Source organism: Saccopteryx bilineata, chromosome 6 (assembly GCF_036850765.1).
Source record: "Saccopteryx bilineata isolate mSacBil1 chromosome 6, mSacBil1_pri_phased_curated, whole genome shotgun sequence".
In the NCBI taxonomy this organism is placed as follows: domain Eukaryota; kingdom Metazoa; phylum Chordata; class Mammalia; order Chiroptera; family Emballonuridae; genus Saccopteryx; species Saccopteryx bilineata.
Window position 1 is genome coordinate 22,065,966 of NC_089495.1, and position 22,430 is coordinate 22,088,395.

At 41.5% G+C, this 22,430-nt stretch overlaps 1 long non-coding RNA gene across 1 annotated transcript in view; it reads right to left on the reverse strand.

Moving 5' to 3' along the window:
* Positions 1-22,430, reverse strand: part of LOC136308515 (uncharacterized) — a 44,816-nt gene that overhangs the window by 3,150 nt on the left and 19,236 nt on the right. The window contains exons 4-5 of the long non-coding RNA XR_010726118.1: positions 11,073-11,194; positions 8,082-8,210 (exon numbers count right to left, since the gene is read on the reverse strand). This is a non-coding gene — a long non-coding RNA (uncharacterized lncRNA). The remainder of the gene's footprint in view (positions 1-8,081; positions 8,211-11,072; positions 11,195-22,430) is intronic.

Here is a 22,430-nt window from a genome sequence, read left to right on the forward strand (position 1 = left end):
CCGTTTTATTTATATTTAAGTCTAAACGATGTTTTATTTTTTAAAAATTATTAGATTCCCTCTATTATATCCGTCTAAGACTCACTCTTGACGCTTGTCTAGGTCACGTGATACATTTATTCGTTCCACCCTAAAGGCCGGTCTGTGAAAATATTTTCTGACATTAAACTGGTCCATGGCCCAAAAAAGGTTGGGGACCACTGGGTTAGAGCATCATTCCAATATGCCAAGGTTGTTGTTTCAATTCCCAGTCAGAGCACATACAAGAATCAACCATGAATAAGTGGAACAACAAACGAATGTTTCTCTTTCTTTCTCACCTTCTCTTTCTCTCTAAAAACTTAATAAGTGGGAAAAAAAAGTTAATGAGCAAACCAATTAGCATGGTCTATTTAAGAATTTCAGCAAACTTGGAACATCTGAGGCGGCGCTGCCTAGCAACAAGCGTGACGATGCAGCGATAGCCTGAGTTCTGATTGGCGACGCACCACAGATTTGCTGCTGGACTTGGGCTTACCATGATTTTCCTTGTGTACACTTCAGTTTCTTCCTCTGTGAAATGGGGGAGCTTCCATGTTCCCTAAGGATTTGTCAAAGCCTCCTCGGGGATGTTTCTGTACCTGAGGACAGGGGAGTGGGGGACCTCCAGGGAGGGCAGTGAACGCTGCAGGAAGGGCAGGTCAAACATGCAAAGGACACACTGACAGCCACGTATCTCATCTAGAGGCTGGTTGATGCTGGTCTATTCATCTCTCAGACACTGAGGATGCGCCCAGCAGATGTGCTGGAGAGGGACATAGAACTCTTCTGTGGCATCACAGAGCTCACAATCTAGTGGCAAAGCCAGACAAATAAATAGACCTCTGCTATGAAGCATGACAAGTGTCAGGATGCAGTGGTGCTGGGAGCAATGGGAGACAGATGAGTCCACACCAGATGGGGGGTTTGTCACATTTCTGTTTGTGCTCCTTGAAATGCTTTCTCACTCTATATCTGAAATGGCTTCACCAATCAAAAGGATTTGAATACATCTGAGCTTTTGTTTTCAGGAACATTAATTACAATGATAATATTAAATATGCTCAATCTCAAGGTTGAGATACCCTAGCGGGGAATTTTCCTGCCCTCTCTGGTGAATCATGGGTTACCGAAGGATGTTTCCTTGTGCCAGCAGCCCCGGATTCTGTCATGGTCTCTGCTGGCTCCGTCTGCATGGCATTTATTGAGCTCACTTCCAGAACGCTGTCTTTTCCTTTGCTTGCTCCACACTTGCCACTTGGCTGTGTTACATTTTTCACCAGGTGTCCAAACTCTGTTGGGCGAATTCTCTATATCCTTGGGAAGACACCAGGCGACAGACTCAGCACTGACAGGGAGACAAATTATCAACCGCCTGCTTGGGTTTAATCAGGAGAGTTCATGCCCAAAGCCAATAAGAGTCTGTGGGGTGGTGATTAGTGGTGTTTCGCAACTATCTACAAGTTTCCTCAGTTTGCTGTTCACTATAAAAATTGATCCTTTAATTCTTTTCTCCTAAAATAACCTCTCTAAACCTTCAAGGGCTTGCTATCTGAGAATCTGTGAATGTGCTCTGTTCTTCATCCTTTTCCTTCCTTTGTTTCAAAGAACTATTCCATCCCTTCTTAGCGTCAGCACTCTGGACTGAAGATGCCAATATTCCCCATCGGCCCAGTCCTCCAACCCCTTGTTCAGCTCCCTGGCCACCCCTGGGCCCTCTCCTGTCATTATATCTTTCTTGAAGTGCAGGGATGAGAAGTATGCATAGCACTTTTCAAGTGAAAGCAGGTGGTGTTTTCAAAGCTCTTCCTGGAGGCACCAGCCTCACGCTGGCCGTCCTGGCCACGAAGCCCATGTCCGCTGACGAGCCAAATGATGACCTCTTGTCTTGCTTCCCCTCCTCCACTTTCTCAGGGGCAGATACCTCTCCATGCCTCTCTGAAAATGACTCCTAGCCAGACAATAGCAATTACTCCTTGCTATGCTGCTGTTCTCTGCCACAGGGAAGCATCAGTACAGAGGAAAAACATCTTGCAGTCAGGAGAATTCTAATCCTGGGCTAAGCATGTTCACATCCCAAATGCATGCAGGGCACAGATTCTGACCAACAGACAACACAGCCACAGCCACGGACACAGAGCTGTTCACAATCCGCTGGCTTCCTCCTAGAGCGACGGTGAGAAGCTTTCTGTCAATGCCAGTCACCCTGATTACACCCCTGAAGGGTAGCCACAGAGCGCAATTTCCTTTCAAACAGCGCGAGCCTAAATCTGTGTGAAACAAACTGGATTGTGCTCATCAAAATAGCTTCAGCAACTATGAGAGTCATTCCATTTCTTACATTCTGAGACAAGACTTTTCTAGGTTTTGACTAAAAACTCTAACCTAGGATTACCTCCTCCCAACAACCAGAGACAGACAGATCTGTATGTGCGCGCAGACGTCTGCATATCTGACTTTGTTCACGTACACCAACCACCTCCTCGAACCCTCTCTACTATGGATCTCCACCTTCCTCTTTGTTTCTCTGTTTAGATATTTGAGTCCTTCCCTCCCTCCCCTTTCTCTTTCCTCCTTTATCTCTGTCTATTCTCTCTTTCCCCTCCCTTCCTTTCTCTCTCTCCTTCCACCTCCCTTCCTTCTCTTTGTCTTCCCTTTACCTGTATGTGCCTCTCTCTCCATATCTCGGCCAGTTCCCCTGATATGTAAAACTCACAAACCAGGGAGTTCAGTCCGTGCCCCTGAAATGATAAGATGGTGGCTTTGTGATGGTCATGTCATCTTCTCCCTTCCTCGCGCTGTGTCCAATATCTCCCTCTAAGTATGCACTTGACAAACACAGACATAGAAAGTACAATAGAAAGAAAAAAGGGCTGTAAGAACCAAACTCCACTGAGCTTAACTCTCCTGTGTTCATGAAAACCTGTTGACACCATGGACTCTTTCAGGCTGACCTTGCACAGCTGTGGTGTGACATGATTTAGCCAGTGGAGAGCCCTGAAGTGCTCTCTAAATTATGAATGCAGAATGATCACGGTCTGGGGGGTTGGGGGATTTTATTACCCTTGGATTTTTAGAACATTGGTAATTGTGTATGGTATAATTTATACACTAACATACACTCAATCAGAACTTTTTTTTTTTTTTTTTGTATTTGTCTGAAGTTGGAAACGGGAAGGCAGTCAGACTCCCACATGCGCCTGACCGGGATCCACCCGGCACGCCCACCAGGGGGCAATGCTCTGCCCCTCTGGGGCATCACTCTGCCACAATCAGAGCCATTCTAGCGCCTGAGGCAGGGGCCACAGAGCCATCCTCAGCGCCTGGGCAAACTCTGCTCCAGTGGAGCCTTGACTGCGGGAGGGGAAGAAAGAGACAGAGAGGAAGGAGAGGGGAAAGGGTGGAGAAGCAGATGGGCGCTTCTCCTGTGTGCCCTGGCCGGGAATCGAACCTGGGACTCCCGCACGCCAGGCCAACGCTCTACCAGTGAGCCAACCAGCCAGGGCCCAATCAGGACATTTACGGACCTAATCCCTCTCATCTCCGATGACGCCACATGGCAGAGGGGCACCAGAGAAATAGCCACACCAGTTTTTTTTTTTGTGAAACATATTTGAAGATAATACAGAAATGTGTCTAAATGTCTCAGACTATATTAATATTATTTAAAAGTGTCTTCAAATGTTATTCATTTCTCTTCTTGGCGTTCTGCTGGCGACACCAGGGGCCTCTGACAGAGCCTGGCTGGGAACCTCCCTCCGGATCCTTGCCTTCCGGCGCCTCTGCTCTAGGCGGGTCACTCCCTCCCGTTTGCTTTCTCTGCCTGGCCACTCAGCCTGGGTGTCGTCTCAAGCTCAGAGCTGTGTACATTTGCCATTTCAGCTTCCCTGAGTGTGCGGATGCCGAAACACCTCTGCTTCGCACGAGTTTGAGATGCGAGAGTGGTTTACACTCGTCCCTGTGGCATGAATTACATAGAATCATAAATCGGAAAGGGACCCCGGAGATGTCTGCTCCAGTCTCTCAGTTGACTAATGAAGAGTGCGACAGGTTTGTCCAGACCGTTTCAGTTTATGCCTCTTACCCTAACACAGTTATTAATAGCTCCCTCTTTTCCTCTCAAACGTATCCTAATATGGACAATAAATTAATCGTCTCCTTACAAATGAGAAAAACAAGATAGCTGAGTCCAGAATCAGCCCAGGTATCCAGAGTCGTTATGTTTTAATAATTATTCTACTGTAATGCCTCTTCCATCTTAGAGCTATTTCTTTAGAGCAATGCCTCCTGACCCAAGTCACCTGTAGAACTATTCCAGAATGTGAATGCTTTGGTGCTAACAAACGCTCAGGGTGTGGTCTGGACCTACAGCTTAGGACAGTTGCCAAGGTGATCCTGAGGTACACCTCTGATTTCTAACCATTGCTTAGAGAAAAGAGGTGGATACACCCCCCAAACCGTGCAGCAAGATGTAGATGTACTATTTTAGAACTACAGTGCTAATAAATTTGACCAACCACTTGCCAGACTCCAAAGCTTTGCATTGACAACTCCCTTTTGTTTTTAGATGTGCTAGGTGACTTTGAAATAAGGCTAAGCAGGGAGCTAAAACCCCAGAGGTGACTTCTATTGGGTCCAGCTCCAGAAGACGTACAGAAAGATCTCTCCGACTCATGGAGATTTCCCTGCCTTTGATTTTCTACTTTCTATTGACCACACTGTGCAGCCTGAGGTCAAAGAGCTAGATGAGGATAAATTTTCTTTTCCTTCTTTTTTTTTTTTTTTTTTTTTTAGGATGGATTTTCTTAATGCCATAACAGATGATTACAGCCTAAGGATGGCTTCGAGATAAGCTGAAAAAGCAATGCTGGCCACCAGCACTGTGGAGCTATTGACCAGAAGAGATTCAGTAAAGGACAAGAGTGCTTCTTACATTTTGCCAGGTAGAAAAGAAACCAGCAGAAATAACTGCACGCCAGGAAGAGAAAGTGAACCACAGCTGGAAACCTAAGCAAAGGGAGAGCAGCGATTAATCAGTGTTTGAAAGCCATCTGCTTTCCTTGCCGGTGGGTCCATGCCAGCAGCACTGGCTACAAATGCTGCGGAGTGGGCGGGGCCGCAGGAAGGGACAGTGCTTCCCTATAAAGATTCATTGTCTGCAAGACAAGCCGTAGAATGCCATGCTCATTTGGGGCGATATTGGTAGGTCCGCACACCCGCCTAACATACATACGCGCGCGCGCACACACACACACACATGCACGCACACATCTGGAGTGTTTACAGGTTGACTTTCTTTTGTTTCGAATTTTTGTGTTACAGTTTTTATTTTACAGGTTGGTATTCTTTACTTGGACTTACAGTTATATGTGGAGAAATAACCAAACATGGTTTTTTTTGTCCCTTCTGAAACTCCAAGGAAAAAAATGAAAATGGTAGAAAACTTGATAAAAGGCATTAAGCCATGGCCCAAGAGAATGGAGTGGGGAGGAGGAAAACAGAAGCTAAAAGATTTCTATGAACTGAGGGAAGGCAGGAAGCAGAAGGGTGCTATGGACTGGATTGGATCCCCCCCAAATTCATATGTTGAAGCGTAAGTGCCAATGTGAAGGCACCGGAAGATCGGACCTCTGGGAGATAATTAAGGTTAAATGAGCATAAATGGTGGGGCCTTGATCTGACCGGATTAGTGTCCTTATAAGAAGAAGAAGAGAGACCAGAGATCTCTCTTTTCCTCAGTATGTGATGCACAAAGGAAGAGGTCATGTGAGCACACAGGAAGACAGCCATCACTGCAAGCCAGGAAGAGGGTCCTCCCCGGAACCTGACTGTGCTCATGGCATTCTCAGCTTGGACTTCCAGACTTCAGGACTATGGAAAATAAATTTCTGCTGTTTAAGCCACCCAGTCTATGGTCTTTTTTTATGGCAGCCTAAACAGAGTGACCCATGGAAGATAGAGTTCACTTAGAAGAGGAAGGTTGTCAAGGACTGCAGCTGGTGAGAGTGTAAGGTAGAAAATGGGTGAGTTTTGTGAAAGGGTCCATGCTGAGCTGTAGAACCAACAAGACCTGTCCCACTCTGAGGGGGCAGGCCACCACTCCTGTGTTCACTCTCTCATGAGAAAAAGGATTGTGTTTTCTTTTCTAGGGAAATTAAACCAGAGACGGGGGGTACAGACACAGTGAGGGCAGGGGAAGCATAGTGTGGTAAGCGGGGTCGTTAAGGGCTGACACGGTGAACTGAGAGGGGCTCCGTCCTCCGCCTCAGCCCTGCTCCCAGAGGGGGCAGTCAGGGTTATAGCCCCTCCCCCAGGGGGAGAGGGAAAGTTCTTCTCTGTAGAACCTGAGTGGCCCCAGAGGATGTCTGCACAATAAAAATTGAGAGTCTAGCAATGGGAAAAAAATGAAATCTATGTATTCCCTACAAAAGAGTCTACAATTTGACAACTCCACCCTTATGCACCAAATTTGAGTGGACAACTACGGATTAAGTGAGGTTATAATGTAAACATTGTCAGCTACACAGAACTCAGAAATTTCATTTACCAAGCACTTTGCTCAAACTCCTGAAGCCTGTGCTTTGACAGAATTAAAAAGAAACTCAACAAAGAGAAAAACACAGGGTCCATGAAACAAAAGCAACAACACAAAGCAATGGCGAAGGGCTGGGGTGGGTGATGGGGCAGAAGAAGAAGGCCCTGGGCTGCTGGGTGTGGAAGGCACACCTAGCAGAGGACCCACTGTCCTTTGAACAAAGTCTTCTGCTCTTCCATGATTCTTGCCTTTTCATTATAGTCCTAAACATCATCATGCTGACATATCATTGACAAAGAAAGAAGGAAAACTTGTTAAGAAGACACTGCTTTTGGAGAACATGCTTAGAGGATCTCTGAGTCAGGAAGCCTGGGTTCAAGAGCCCTCTGTCATCATGATTCCAGAGGCGCCAGCACAATTATTCAATGCCCGGCTCTTCTCTTCCCTCTTCCATGAAATAGGCAGACTTCACGTGATCCATGCCTCACAGGGTTGTGGAGAGAGTGAAATCATAAAGCGGAAAACATTTTATAAATTGGTAAGTACTGTGCAACTCTGGACTCCTCCTCCACTGCCTCATCCCGGGATGTTGACTGGAGAAAGATAATGCATGGAGGGGTGGTTATCTCCCCCACCCTTTTTTTGGTACAATATGAAACAATTAGGAACTAAGAGTAGACTCCATACTTCTCATCTTTGGAAGCTCTTCACATTAAAGAGTGAGACGTCCTGAAACAGCCTTGATTTATGTGCATGTGTGCAGCGTGCCAACGTGGAAGTCCTTGTAGGCAGGTAGGGTGGGAAGAGACCAACAGATACGAAACTGAAACCTCTCTCCCCTGCAACCCTTGCAGGGCACGGTGGTTCTAAGGCTTTCTTAAATTTGTTCAGTGTTGAGATGCTTTTTTTATTCCTATAGCTAATGTTGGCATTGCTACTTCACAGCAGATGTCGAATGCTTTCTGCAATCATACTTTTAGGAAATACTTAGCAGGAATCATTAGAGGTGCTTTAACCACCTCATTGCCAAACCAAGGAGAGGACCGTGCCAAGACAGCCCACAATTTAGCCCATTTACACGGGGGCACAAGGTGCTAGCTTTCTGGTGCCTCCCAAATTTAATCCTTGAAATTTTCCTGGAGAGCAAAAAAAGCACATTTATCAGCATGAAAACCCTGCAATGTGCCCCTTAGAGCTGGAATTCCATCAGCAATTCTGCACCTGCTATTGAACATGGCCTGCAATTTTACGGAATGGCTGCCTTGTAATTTGTAGAGGGGAAATTCTTCTCATTATGTCACAAAACACAAAGAGCCCCATATGTAGGACCGCGGCTGCTTTCAGGAAAGGGGAAATTGTACATATTCTCCCTCCATCTGTGCATTGCTCCCGACTGCTTTAGAAATTCTCTAGAAGACGAATGCAAGAGCAGAGTCCTGAACAGTACACTCATCTATACTAATCAGGGAGGCAAGAAAGAAATGAGCTAAAACAGATTCAATTTCTTAGTAATTAAACACATACTCACGTACACAACTGCAGACTTGAGAAGGTCACTGAATTACATCAGGTGAGTCTTCTGTAGCTTTCCCATTGTTTCACAAAAAAAAGAAATGTGGCTTATAGCACATCTATAATGCAGAGAGTGGTCTTGGATCTAAAAAGAGAGAAAATAATGGTGTCTCCACCAAAAACTATATGTTTTCATTAGTGATTTATTTGTCATCCATATAATCATTATTTTCAGAGCCTGCTAGGTTCTGGGATACAAAGACGGATAAAGCCGTGTAAAATGGAATGGTATCTGTGCCTTGGTTTACAGGAGAGAGACACGAAGAAGATGAAAGGCATGGAGAGAGGTAGAGACAGATAGAAAAAAAAAAAACAGGGAAAGAGTAGGCAGACATCTTTTGGAATCAAGCAATGACCTGGGAGACAGGTGACCTGGTGTAAGCCACCAGCTATTTGTTTTGGGATGTTGGTGAATTCATTCAATCCATTTAGACTATGTTTTTCAATATGTTAAAAGTTGTAGGGTTTTTTTAATGGAGCAGAAGAATTATATAATTATATGGATTATTTCAAGTCCTCTACACTTGAAATTTTGATATGCACATAAGGGAATTTGTTCATTGAGCAAACATGAATAGCTGTCAAGGCCGTGTGCATAGAGCTGTGTGTAATTGTAAGAAAAAATACAAACTACCTGCCTGACCATGCAATAGTGCAGTGGTTAGAGCATCAGCCTAGGACACAGAGGACCCAGGTTTGAAAGCCCAAGCTCGCCGACTTGAATGCGGGCTCACAAGCTTGAGCACAGGGTCACTGACTTAAGCATGGGATCATAGACATGACCCCATGGTTACTAGCTTGAGCCTAAAGATCACTGGCTTGAAGCCCAAGGTCGCTGGCTTGAGCAAGGGGTCTCTGGCTCAGCGGTAGCCCCTGGTTCAAGGCACATATGAGAAAGCAATCAATGAAACAACTAAGGCGCCACAACAAAGAATTGATACTTCTCATCTCTCTCCCTTCCTGTCTGTCTGTCCCTATCTTCCCCTCTCTCTGTCTCTCTCATTAAAAAAAAAACAAACCAAAAAAATCACAAACAGACAAACAAAAAAACAACCTGTAATCTGATAGGGCTCACAATATTATGAAAGTACTCAAACATGGGCTAGATCACCTGGGAGATTTTGTATAATAAATGCATAGTAGAAGATAACAGTGCAGTGTTCACGTTCAAGGGGACCCCAAGTCTGACTTGCATCTTGATTCCAGCTCTAAGACTTGCAGCATTTACTTACTTCTCTATGCTTCGGTTTCCTTATCTGTAGGCTGGAGCTAATGGTGCATACCTCATAAGACTGCTGTGAGAATTAAGTGAGAGAATGCATGTGAAGGGCTTTCCACAGTGACCGGAATGTGGTCAGCACTCAATAAGTGGTAGCTCTTGTAATACTTGAAAACTCCTTTCAGGGCTGAAACTTGTTGATCTAGTCTGTTTTAGTCTCGGAGGTCTAAGTAAAACAACCTCACAGAGAGGAGAGACAGCAGCACAGAGCTGCCGCACTCCTGAGGAGGCCATGTGTGGTTTCTAAATGTTGGTGGCTTAGAGCAAGGGTACAAATCAATAATTAATGAGAATTTATTTATTGTCATTGCTTTTATTCTACCTCTACCTGAGCAAAATATGTTTGGGGCTCATCATTTTTTAGTCTATGAACTCTGACAATCCAACGTTTAATTGGTTCATCCTCCAAAGAGAACAGTTTTCTTTCCCGATACAGTGTTTTGCTTGAAAAATACATTTAAATGATTCATTGTAGTTACATATTTTAGCTAAAATAAGGACATTCATAAATAACCTAAAAAATACGTAAGCAGGATATGTCAATGATAAACACTTTTTTGACAGGAGTTTTCCTAAAGCAATAAATCTTAAATTACTATTACAAATATATGCTATTTTCCTTGAAATTATGTAATAAATTTTTTCCATGGATTTACTCAAAAAAAGATTTTTATAAGCATAATCTGCTCAGACTAAAGGGATTTTTTAAAAGATTAACTTTTAAGGCGCTCTTGAGATTTGCATAAATCTTCCTTAGTGAAAAATTCCTGCTCAGCTATTCTGTTTCCCTCTATAATATTTGGAGTCATTCCCTTCATCTATATCTTTTGTCTTTTCAGTCATTTTTACAGAGGGTTAGGTAATGAAATTACAAAGAATTTATTCCATTGAAATTTCCCTGAAACATTTGCCATTCTCAGAACGAATTGTTTTATGAGCATATATTACCCACTTGCATAAAAGAGCAAGACAAATTTTCCTTCAAAAGAAAATGGGTTGCATGCATCTTTAACTTCTGCTTTTCAATTAGAATAAGCAATAACTTGCTTCCAAAATACTAGACAAATAGCCCAGTGTGCTGCTTATTTCACTTTGACCATTTTATGGTGACTAACATGTGGATTTATATTGATGTGCATATCCATTCAATATGCATTTATACCTACCTTGTGCCTGGTCTATGTTAGCATTAGAGTGCCCAGACAAGGTTAGGAAGACATGGTCTCTCCTCCAAAGAGCTCACAGCTCTCCAGGGAGATGAGAGAGGCTGTAGAGGAGGGGATGCCCTTGCAGCTGAGCTTTGCAGGGAAACAGAAGTTGGCCAGGGAGGGGAGAGATGAAATGATCTTCCAAGAAGTCAAACAGCCTGTTCAAAGATTTAAAGATTCCAAACTGCATGATATTTTCAGATAATGAAAAAATAAGTACACATAACAAGAGGACAATTCTCATTGCTAAACAAAGGTGTTACTTTGCTTGCAAATTGGTAAAAACATTCATTGCTTCTGCCTGTTTTGGCCCATTTCCTAATCCCCCTTTTTGGGCCACCTGAACCCAGATTTTCTGGCTCTTTAGCACCAAGTGGTTGGCTTCGAACACATCTACTAGACCCTTGGGATCACTTTCTCCCAAAACTTTCCCTTCCTCATAAAGACAGTGGTGACTTACCCTCCCTAAGCAGTGGGAGCTGGATGGCGCCATGGTGAAGAGCATGCGCTCTAAAGTTAGTCCTGTGCTTCCTGTGTGACACACAGCAATTGGCTTAACTTCTTTTGCCCCAATTTTCTCACCTGTAAAATGAAGATTTAAAGGTACCAACCTCATAAGGTCACTGAAGGAATTAAGTGTGATCAAGTATGTAATGATTTAAGATAAGTGTCCACTGTAAGTGCTCAGTGCTTTTAGCTCTTGTTTATTAATACTACGTACTCCCCCCCAACGAATTTCTCATTGTCTGTAAAACTAAAGTTTTAATTATACTAACAGTTCTCATTTTGTTTCAGCTCCTTGTAAGGAAGGTCAAAACCTTCTCTGCTGCTTTCAGACTAATGAGGAGCCTCCGTGTCCTGGTAGCTCAAGGTCAGCCCCATTCCTCCACACATTCCCACTAGTAACTGTATTACGGTGTATCTGGCTCTTGCTACAAGTGACCCAGTACCCTTTTCCTTTTTAATCTAATCATGTGATGTGACGAAAGCTCCAGTGATAATAAACCTTCTTGAGTCTGCTCTTGGACCTTTCTCCACAAGTCCTCCACGAGCCTGTGGCTCCCAACAGTTAAACATTCCTCGATCTATAAGGACACACCACATCTCTTTCTCACTGGCTCCTTTTGGAAAAAAAAAAAAAACAAACAAAACAAAAAAGCACCTTTGTCCCATCTCCATACTAGAATTCTGAGTTTCATCTTGTAGATTGAGGCAATCAACTCCCGAGATTATATTTTTATGTTATGGCCACTTCATTCCAAGGCTCTGCTTGTTGACATATATGTGTCTGATGCTCCAAATACTGCTTCTGCCTTGCCTTCTCCCATCCTGCAGTGTTTTCCCACATGGATTTCCTGACAAATCCTCCTTCCTCTGCATTTGGGAGCTTGATCTCGTTCTCTGTTATATTCAGTCTAAAGTCTCCTTAAACTACCTGGCTGCTTTCCTGGCAAGCAGGACTTCCCTTTCACCAGGAGATGCAACCCACACCTACCAAAGGATCATTAAACAAGGCTTCATAAATCCAAACTTAAAATCTCCCAGCTTTTGCATAGCTAATCTTCTCACCTTTAAAGTCTCAATAGAGAGTGACGTCACGGAAATGGCGCCGTGAGAAGCGCGTCCGACAGCTCTCCCCTAAATCACAACAAATTTATCAACTAGAAACAGAAAAATTTATCCTCGGAGCATTCCGGAGTTCCACACAAACTGAAAGCAAAAGGACTGTTATCACTTGAATCTGAGAGACGAGGGTGTGGAGGAAGCTACCACAGCGACGCTCATTCAAGCCGCCAGGGAGTGCGCCCACGTGCTATCAATAAGACCACCCTCAGATGCCGATAAGAAAGAGGAAATCGAATATTATGGATACAAAAGAAAGAGAGGTAACACAAATAGATGTGGAAAAATCTATGGAGAAAAGACTTAACATATTGGAAGCCTTGGAGCTAAATGACAGAGAATTTAAACTAGAAATCTTAAAAATACTCAGAGATATACAAGAAAACACAGAAAGGCAATATAGGGAGATCAGAAAACAACTCAATGAACACAAAGAATATATTACCAAGGAAATTGAAACTATAAAAACAAATCAAACAGAAATGAAAAACTCAATTCACGAGCTGAAAAACGAGGTAACAAGCTTAGCTAACAGAACAGCCCAGATTGAAGATAGGATTAGTGAAATAGAAGACAAACAACTTGAGGCACAACAGAGAGAAGAAGAAAGAGACTCAAAAATAATAAAAAACGAGAAAGCCCTACAGGAATTGTCTGACTCCATCAGAAAGAATAACATAAGAATAATAGGTATATCAGAAGGAGAAGAGAAAGAAAATGGAATGGAGAATATACTCAAACAAATAATAGACGAGAACTTCCCAAGCCTGTGGAAGGAACTAAAGCCTCAAATTCAAGAAGCAAACAGAACACCAAGTTTTCTTAACCCCAACAAACCCACTCCAAGGCACATCATAATAAAGATGACACAAAACAATGACAAAGAAAAAATTCTCAAGGCAGCCAGGGAAAAGAAGAGTACAACATATAAAGGAAGGCCTATTAGATTATCATCAGATTTCTCAGCAGAAACTCTACAAGCTAGAAGAGAGTGGACCCCAATATTTAAAGCCCTGAAAGAGAGGAACTTTCAGCCAAGAATACTATACCCATCAAAGCTATCCTTCAAGTATGAAGGAGATATAAAAACATTCACAAATACAGAAAAGATGAGAGAATTTATCAACAGAAAGCCCCCACTCCAGGAAATACTAAGGGGGGTTTTCCAACCAGATTCAAAGAACAAAAGAAAACAACACCACAAGTAACAGCTCCACCAAGAACACAATAAAACCAAACTTAAACTGTGACAACAAAGGAAAAAAAGGGGGGAGAGGATGGAAATTAACAGTAGCAAAGGATGATGAAGTGCAGAAATACTTATAAGATAGGGTACTACAATGAATATGGTAGGTACCCTTTTCATTACTTAATGGTAACCACCCTTAAAAAAACCACCACAAAAACACTTGACTTAAAAAAGGTAGCAACAGAGGAAAGAAGTATGGAACACAAACAAACAAAAACAAATGATAGAAAAACAAAAGAGAAGAATCAAACTAGATACAAAACTAACAGAAAGCAATTTATAAAATGGTAGTAGGGAACCCACAAGTGTCAATAATTACACTAAATGTAAATGGATTAAACTTACCAATAAAAAGACACAGAGTAGCAGAATGGATTAAAAAAGAAAATCCAACTATATGCTGCCTACAAGAAACACATCTAAGCAACAAGGATAAAAACAAATTCAAAGTGAAAGGCTGGAAAACAATACTCCAAGCAAACAACACCCAAAAAAAAGCAGGTGTAGCAATACTCATATCTAATAATGCTGACTACAAGACAGAAAAAGTACTCAGAGACAAAAATGGTCATTTCATAATGATTAAGGGGAAGTTGAATCAAGAAGACATAACAATCCTTAATATATATGCACTAAACCAAGGAGCACCAAAATATATAAGACAGCTACTTATTGACCTTAAAACAAAAACTAACAAAAATACAATCATACTTGGAGACCTCAATACACCGCTGACGGCTCTAGATCGGTCATCCAAACAGAGAATCAATAAAGATATAGTGGCCTTAAACGAAATACTAGAACACCTGGATATGATAGACATCTACAGGACACTTCATCCCAAAGCGACAGAGTATACATTTTTCTCTAGTGTACATGGAACATTCTCAAGAATTGACCATATGTTGGGCCACAAAGACAATATCAGCAAATTTAGAAAAATTGAAATTGTACCAAGCATATTTTCTGATCATAAAGCCCTGAAACTAGAATTCAACTGCAAAAAAGAGGGGGAAAAACCCACAAAAATGTGGAAACTAAACAACATACTTCTAAAAAATGAATGGGTCAAAGAAGAAATAAGCGCAGAAATCAAAAGATATATACAGACAAATGAAAATGAAAATACGACATATCAGAATCTCTGGGATGCAGCAAAAGCAGTAATAAGAGGAAAGTTCATATCACTTCAGGCCTATATGAACAAACAAGAGAGAGCCGAAGTAAACCACTTAACTTCACACCTTAAGGAACTAGAAAAAGAAGAACAAAGACAACCCAAAACCAGCCGAAGAAAGGAGATAATAAAAATCAGAGCAGAAATAAATGAAATAGAGAACAGAAAAACTATAGAAAAAATCAATAAAACAAGGAGCTGGTTCTTTGAAAAGATCAACAAAATTGACAAACCCTTGGCAAGACTCACCAAGGAAAAAAGACACAGGACTCAAATAAATAAAATCCAAAATGAAAGAGGAGAGATCACCACAGACATCATAGAAATACAAAGAATTATTGTAGAATACTATGAAAAATTATATGCCACCAAATACAACAACCTAGAAGAAATGGATAAATTCCTAGAACAATACAACCTTCCTAAACTGAGTCATGAAGAAGCAGAAAGCCTAAACAGACCAATCAGCAGGGAGGAAATAGAAAAAACTATTAAAAATCTCCCCAAAAATAAAAGTCCAGGCCCAGACGGTTATACTAGTGAATTCTATCAAACATTCAAAGAAAACTTGGTTCCTATTCTACTCAAAGTCTTCCAAAAAATTGAAGAAGCAATACTTCCAAACACATTTTATGAGGCCAACATAACCCTCATACCAAAACCTGGCAAGGATGGCACAAAGAAAGAAAACTACAGACCAATATCTCTAATGAATACAGATGCTAAAATACTAAACAAAATACTGGCAAACCGAATACAACAACATATTAAAAAAATAATACATCATGATCAAGTGGGATTCATCCCAGAATCTCAAGGATGGTTCAACATACGCAAAACGGTTAACGTAATACACCATATCAACAAAACAAAGAACAAAAACCACATGATCTTATCAATAGATGCAGAAAAGGCTTTTGATAAAATACAACACAATTTTATGTTTAAGACTCTCAACAAAATGGGTATAGAAGGAAAATATCTCAACATGATAAAGGCCATATATGATAAACCATCAGCCAACATCCTATTAAACGGCATAAAACTGAGGACTTTCTACCTTAAATCAGGAACAAGACAGGGTTGTCCACTCTCTCCACTCTTATTCAACGTGGTGCTAGAAGTTCTGGCCAGAGCAATCAGACAAGACAAAGAAATAAAAGGCATCCATATCGGAAAAGAAGAAGTAAAGCTATCACTTTTTGCTGATGATATGATCCTATACATCAAAAACCCGAAGGACTCCACAAAAAGATTATTAGAAACAATAAACCAATACAGTAAGGTCGCAGGATACAAAATTAACATACAAAAGTCCATAGCCTTTCTATATGCCAACAATGAAATATTAGAAAACGAACTCAAAAAAATAATCCCCTTCACGATTGCAACAAAAAAAATAAAATACCTAGGAATAAACATAACAAAGAACGTAAAGGACCTATATAATGAAAATTACAAAGCATTGTTAAGGGAAATTGAAAAAGATACAATGAGATGGAAAAATATTCCTTGTTCTTGGATAGGAAGAATAAATATAATCAAAATGGCCATATTACCCAAAGCAATATACAAATTTAATGCAATTCCCATCAAAATCCCTATGAGATTTTTTAAAGAAATGGAACAAAAAATCATCAGATTTATATGGAACTATAAAAAACCCCGAATAGCCAAAACAATCCTAAGGAAAAAGAATGAAGCTGGGGGCATTACAATACCTGACTTTAAACTATATTATAGGGCCACGATAATTAAAACAGCATGGTATTGGCAGAAAAATAGACACTCAGACCAATGGAACAGGATAGAAAGCCCAGAAATAAAACCACATATATATGGTCAAATAATCTTTGATAAAGGGGCCAACAACACACAATGGAGAAAAGAAAGCCTCTTCAACAAATGGTGTTGGGAAAACTGGAAAGCCACATGCAAAAGAATGAAACTCGACTACAGCCTGTCCCCGTGTACTAAAATTAATTCAAAATGGATCAAAGACCTAAATATAAGACCTGAAACAATAAAGTACATAGAAGAAGACATAGGTACTAAAATCATGGACCTGGGTTTTAAAGAACATTTTATGAACTTGACTCCAATGGCAAGAGAAGTGAAGGCAAAGATAAATGAATGGGACTACATCAGAATTAAAAGTTTTTGCTCAGCAAGAGAAACTGATATCAAAATAAACAGACAGCCAACTATATGGGAACTGATATTTTCAAACGACAGCTCAGATAAGGGCCTAATATCCAAAATTTACAAAGAACTCATAAAACTCAACAACAAACAAACAAGCAATCCAATAAAAAAATGGGAAGAGGACATGAACAGACACTTCTCCCAGGAAGAGATACAAATGGCCAACAGATATATGAAAAGATGCTCAGCTTCATTAGTTATTAGAGAAATGCAAATCAAAACTACAATGAGATACCACCTCACCCCTGTTAGATTAGCTATTATCAACAAGACGGGTAATAGCAAATGTTGGAGAGGCTGTGGAGAAAAAGGAACCCTCATTCACTGTTGGTGGGACTGTACCGTAGTACAACCATTATGGAGGAAAGTATGGTGGTTCCTCAAAAAACTGCAAATAGAACTACCTTATGACCCAGCAATCCCTCTACTGGGTATATACCCCAAAACCTCAGAAACATTGATACGTGAAGACACATGTAGCCCCATGTTCATTGCAGCACTGTTCACAGTGGCCAAGACATGGAAACAACCAAAAAGCCCTTCAATAGAAGACTGGATAAAGAAGATGTGGCACATATACACTATGGAATACTACTCAGCCATAAGAAATGATGACATCAGATCATTTACAGCAAAATGGTGGGATCTTGATAACATTATAAGGAGTGAAATAAGCAAATCAGAAAAAAACAAGAACTACATGATTCCATACATTGGTGGAACATAAAAATGAGACTAAGAGACATGGACAAGAGTGTGGTGGTTACCAAGGGTGGGGGGGGAGGGAGGACATGGGAGGGAGGGAGGGAGAGTTAGGGGGAGGGGGAGGGGCACAGAGAACTAGATAGAGGGTGACGGAGGACAATCTGACTTTGGGCGAGGGGTTTGCAACATAATTTGATGACAAAATAACCTAGACATGTTTTCTTTGAATATATGTACCCTGATTTATTAATGTCATCCCATTACCATTAATAAAAATTTATTAAAAAAAAAAAAAAAAGTCTCAATAGAAAAATACTACCTGTATTTCCAAGTCCTCTATAAGTTTTATTATAGCAATGAGAAATGTAACAGGTAACAGTGCTTTGTGTCGACAACTGAAGTAAGCATTTCATACACATCAACTCATGTAATATGAATGAGTGTCCTGTGAGACAGGCACTATTATTGTTTTCATTTTACAAATAAAGGAACTGATGCTTAGTGGTTAAGTAATTTGCCTGAGATCACACAAAAGGAAGTGTCACACCCAAATCTTTCTTAACTCAAGGCCTTAATTATTAGCATATTAAACATTTCTTTAAAATGTCCTTAACCTGGCCTGACCAGGTGAGGCGCAGTGGATAGAGCCTCGGACTGGGATGCGGAAGGACCCAGGTTCGAGACCCCGAGGTCGCCAGCTCGAGTGCGGGCTCATCTGGCTTGAGCAAAGAGCTCACCAGCTTAGACCCAAGGTCGCTGGATCCAGCAGGGGGTTACTCGGTCTGCTGAAGGCCAGCGGTCAAGGCACATGTGAGAAAGCAATCAATGAACAACTAAGAAGTCGCAACGCGCAACGAGAAACTGATGATTGATGCTTCTCATCTCTCTCCTTTCCTGTCTGTCTGTCCCTGTCTATCTCTGCCTCTGTTAAAAAAAAAAAAAAAATGTCCTTAACCATTACATTCTACTGCCCTGCCTAAAGCTGCTTCAGAATACAAAGTTATGGCCCTGGCCGGTTGGCTCAGCGGTAGAGCGTCAGCCTAGCGTGCGGAGGACCCAGGTTCGATTCCCGGCCAGGGCACACAGGAGAAGCGCCCATTTGCTTCTCCACCCCTCCGCCGCGCTTTCCTCTCTGTCTCTCTCTTCCCCTCCCACAGCCAAGGCTCCATTGGAGCAAAGATGGCCCGGGCGCTGGGGATGGCTCTGTGGCCTCTGCCTCAGGCGCTAGAGTGGCTCTGGTCGCAACATGGTGACGCCCAGGATGGGCAGAGCATCGCCCCCTGGTGGGCAGAGCGTCGCCCCATGGTGGGCATGCCGGGTGGATCCCGGTCGGGCGCATGCGGGAGTCTGTCTGACTGTCTTTCCCTGTTTCCAGCTTCAGAAAAATGAAAAAAAAAAAAGAATACAAAGTTATCTTAGATATTCCAAGTCTTACTTGTGGTAGATTAAATTATTATCCCCAATTTCCCACCATTCTTATATGCACACACTTGGATGGCCTCACAATGATATATAGCCTGTTCTTTCTGCCCCTTGACTCCGTGGTTGGCCATGTGACCTGTTTTGGCTCATGAAATGTGGGCTGAAGTGACAGGCTTGGGCCTTGTATAAGGTTCCTGGGGCTGTTGTAACAAATTACTATGAATTTGTGGCTAAAAGTAACAGAAACTTGTTCTCTCACTGTTTTGGAGACCAGAAGCCCAAATTCAAGGTGTGGGCAGCATTGATTCCTTCTTGTAGCTCAAAGGGAGAATGTGTTTAGTGTTTTTCTCCGAGTTTCTGGGGGTAACTGGCAATCCTTGGAGTCCCTTGGTTGTATCGGCATAACTCCGAGCTCTGCCTCCAGCCTCATGTGGCCTTTTCCCTGTGCGTCTGTGTCCAGATTTCTCTTGTTTTATGAGAACTCTAGTCCTTGGATTAGGCCCACCCTAATCTGGTATGATGTCATCTTACTTGATAACATGTGCAAAGACCCTATTCTCAAATAAGATCACATTCACAAGTAAAGGGTGGGTGTAGATTAGGACTTCAGCATAACATTTGGGGCTCACAAATTAACCCACAACAGGCTTTAAAAAGTATGTAGTTTTTCTGCTTGTACTTCTGTCATGACCAGGAAAAGAGCTACTCCAAGTCACTTCTGTCCTTCACTCCAGGTGTGGAGATGTCTCAGCCAGATGGGCCCTCAGATCAAAGCAGAGTCCCTGGGCTGAGTCTGGCCCATGTGAACAGCCCACTTCTTATCCACAGACCAGGAGGAAGTGGTTGTTCTTGTAATCCACTGTGTTTTAAGGTAGTTGGTTAAGCAGCATTTTTGTAGCAATACCTAATCAATGCAATAAGTCTCCTTCCCATTAAAAATAGCTAATTAAAAGATACAATGTGAAGGGAAAATCCACTTGCAATAGCAATAAAAGCTATAAAATACCTAAGTATATTACCCTTCAGCAGATCTTGGTCACGTGAACTTTCTATAATTCATAGAAGACTATTTTTTAATTTAAAAAATTAGTTGGCTTCCCACTAGAGATTCATTCAAGAAGCAATGTGAACGTCTTTGCAGATAGCAGGAATGAGGAGGAGAAAAAGGAGCTAGAGATGAAAAAATAATATTCCCACCCTTAGATCTACTAGATGTAACAACATCAGTGAGTGAATGGAATAAACAAACTCCCTTTATAAATATGTCTATATATTTATGTCACCCTCAAAAGCACTTCTGCAAAAGAACAGCAGCTATAGAGGAGCTTATCTATTTCACGAGGAAGAAAAGCAAGTCTAATAGCCAGACATAAGCCTCGAGTCTTTTCATTGTAATGGGCCACAGGAGTTCAAGCTTCACAGTATGCTTTCTGGCCAAAGTGACTTTCTCACTTTCTTATCTCCTTCAGCCCTTTCCTCTTGTCCCATGTTTCCTAGTCCTGACTCTACCCAAACATCTCCAAGGGAGATTTTCATACTGATAATTAGAGTTCATGTATTTGTGGAGCTCAATTTTCCTGTGGCTCATCCTCTCGGAGACCGACATCCCTTTTGAAGTTTGGAAAATCTGAAGCTTGAAATCAAAATAGCTCCCAGAGAACAGAGCCTCAAGGAATAAAACTTTAGAATGATCTTGATCATTAGCACTCTTTTTTCCCCATGCACAAGAATATCTCTTTAGAAATTGTTTGGTGCTGAAAGTTATTTATGGTCATATATAGAACCCTAGTTAATCAAAGTACAAATCCAATTCTTGATTAACTGTTTTCATCTCCATTAGATTTGTGGTTGGCAGAAATTTGAACTGCTTTACCCCTTAACAAAAATGTGGTCACATTCTACAATGTTGAAGTATGAGTCAATTTTCATTGCATCAAATTCCTGGGTGATCTTGCATGAGTCATTGTTCAACACTGAGGATTTCTAATTCAGTCAACAAAAAGAAATTATATGTTCATCTTTCACTATCAATTACTCAATTTGAAAATGACATGTACTCACAATATTCAGTTGATCAATAGCTCTACAGAATCCACCTTAGAACAATTTGTTCTCTTAAATGAGCTAGAAAAGTTACATTAAATCAGGCACAATCACATTATTCTTCTGGCAGATAGCTGCCTAGGAAATGCACTCTGCACAGTTGTTTATTATTTCAGAATTTGCTACTATAGGAGGACTAGCACATTTGCACCACCATGAAGGGATAGGTGAAAACAACAAGGACACAGAAGTGAACTTTATGGTTTTAGGTCATTTATTAAACTCTCTAAGCATCAGTATTTTCATTTGTGTAATGAAGATAATGTTGCCTGCCCATCTTGCAAGGTGATTATGAAAATCCGTCCAAGTTAATAAATATGTAAGCAGTATCTACTATGTCCAACACTGTAATGGCTATTTCTAGAAGCATAAAGGTAAACAAGTATTACTTCTTGACCCAATGCTCATTTAATAGAAAAATAAAATAATTTATGTAAATTGTTAAAAATCTCTAAAAACACTAAGTAGTAATAGTGGTCATGGTAGTAAACTCAGAAAGCCTGAGTTGGAAGGGAACTTAGAAATTTGGTAAGCTAACTCCCTCATTTTTAACAAACTCAGTTCCAGCCTGACCAAGCAGCGGCACAGTGCATAGAGCATTGGACTGGGATGCAGAAGACCCAGGTTCAAAACCCCAAGGCCACCTGCCTGAGTGCAGGCTCATCTAGCTTGAGCGCAGGTCTGGCTTGAGCACAGGGTCGCTGGCTTGAGTGTGAGATCATAGACATAACCCCATGGCTGTTGACTTGAGCCCAAAGGTTGCTGGCTTGAAGTCCAAGGTCACTGGCTTGAACCCAAGGTCACTGATTTGAGCAAAGGGTCAATTGCTCTACTATAGCCCCTACAGTCAAGGCACATATGAGAAAGCAATCAATGAACAACTAAGGAGCCACAACGAAGAGTTGATGCTTCTCATCTCTCTCCCTTCCTATCTGTCTGTCCCTATCTGTCCCTCTATCTGTCTCTGTCACACACCACACACACACACACACACACACACACACACACACTTAGTTCCAGAGAAATAAATAACATGTAAGGATGTATAACCGCTAGACTCAAATATTTGTTTTCAAACTAATCCAATATTTAAGCAGATTCTTAGAAACTCAGATACTCAGAAACTTAGAAACTCACTGACCGTTTCTCAGCCATGAGAGCTCAAATGATCAGCTGAAATTTAAACAATTCTCTAGGGAGAATTGAAGACATTTAAAGAAACATTTTAGCTCCATTTAACATTGCAGGTAACAGGACAGGCTCAGGAATCTGACAGGTTTGGATTCTGGTTCTGCCACTTACTAGCTAGTGACCTTGGGCAAGATGCTTAACTT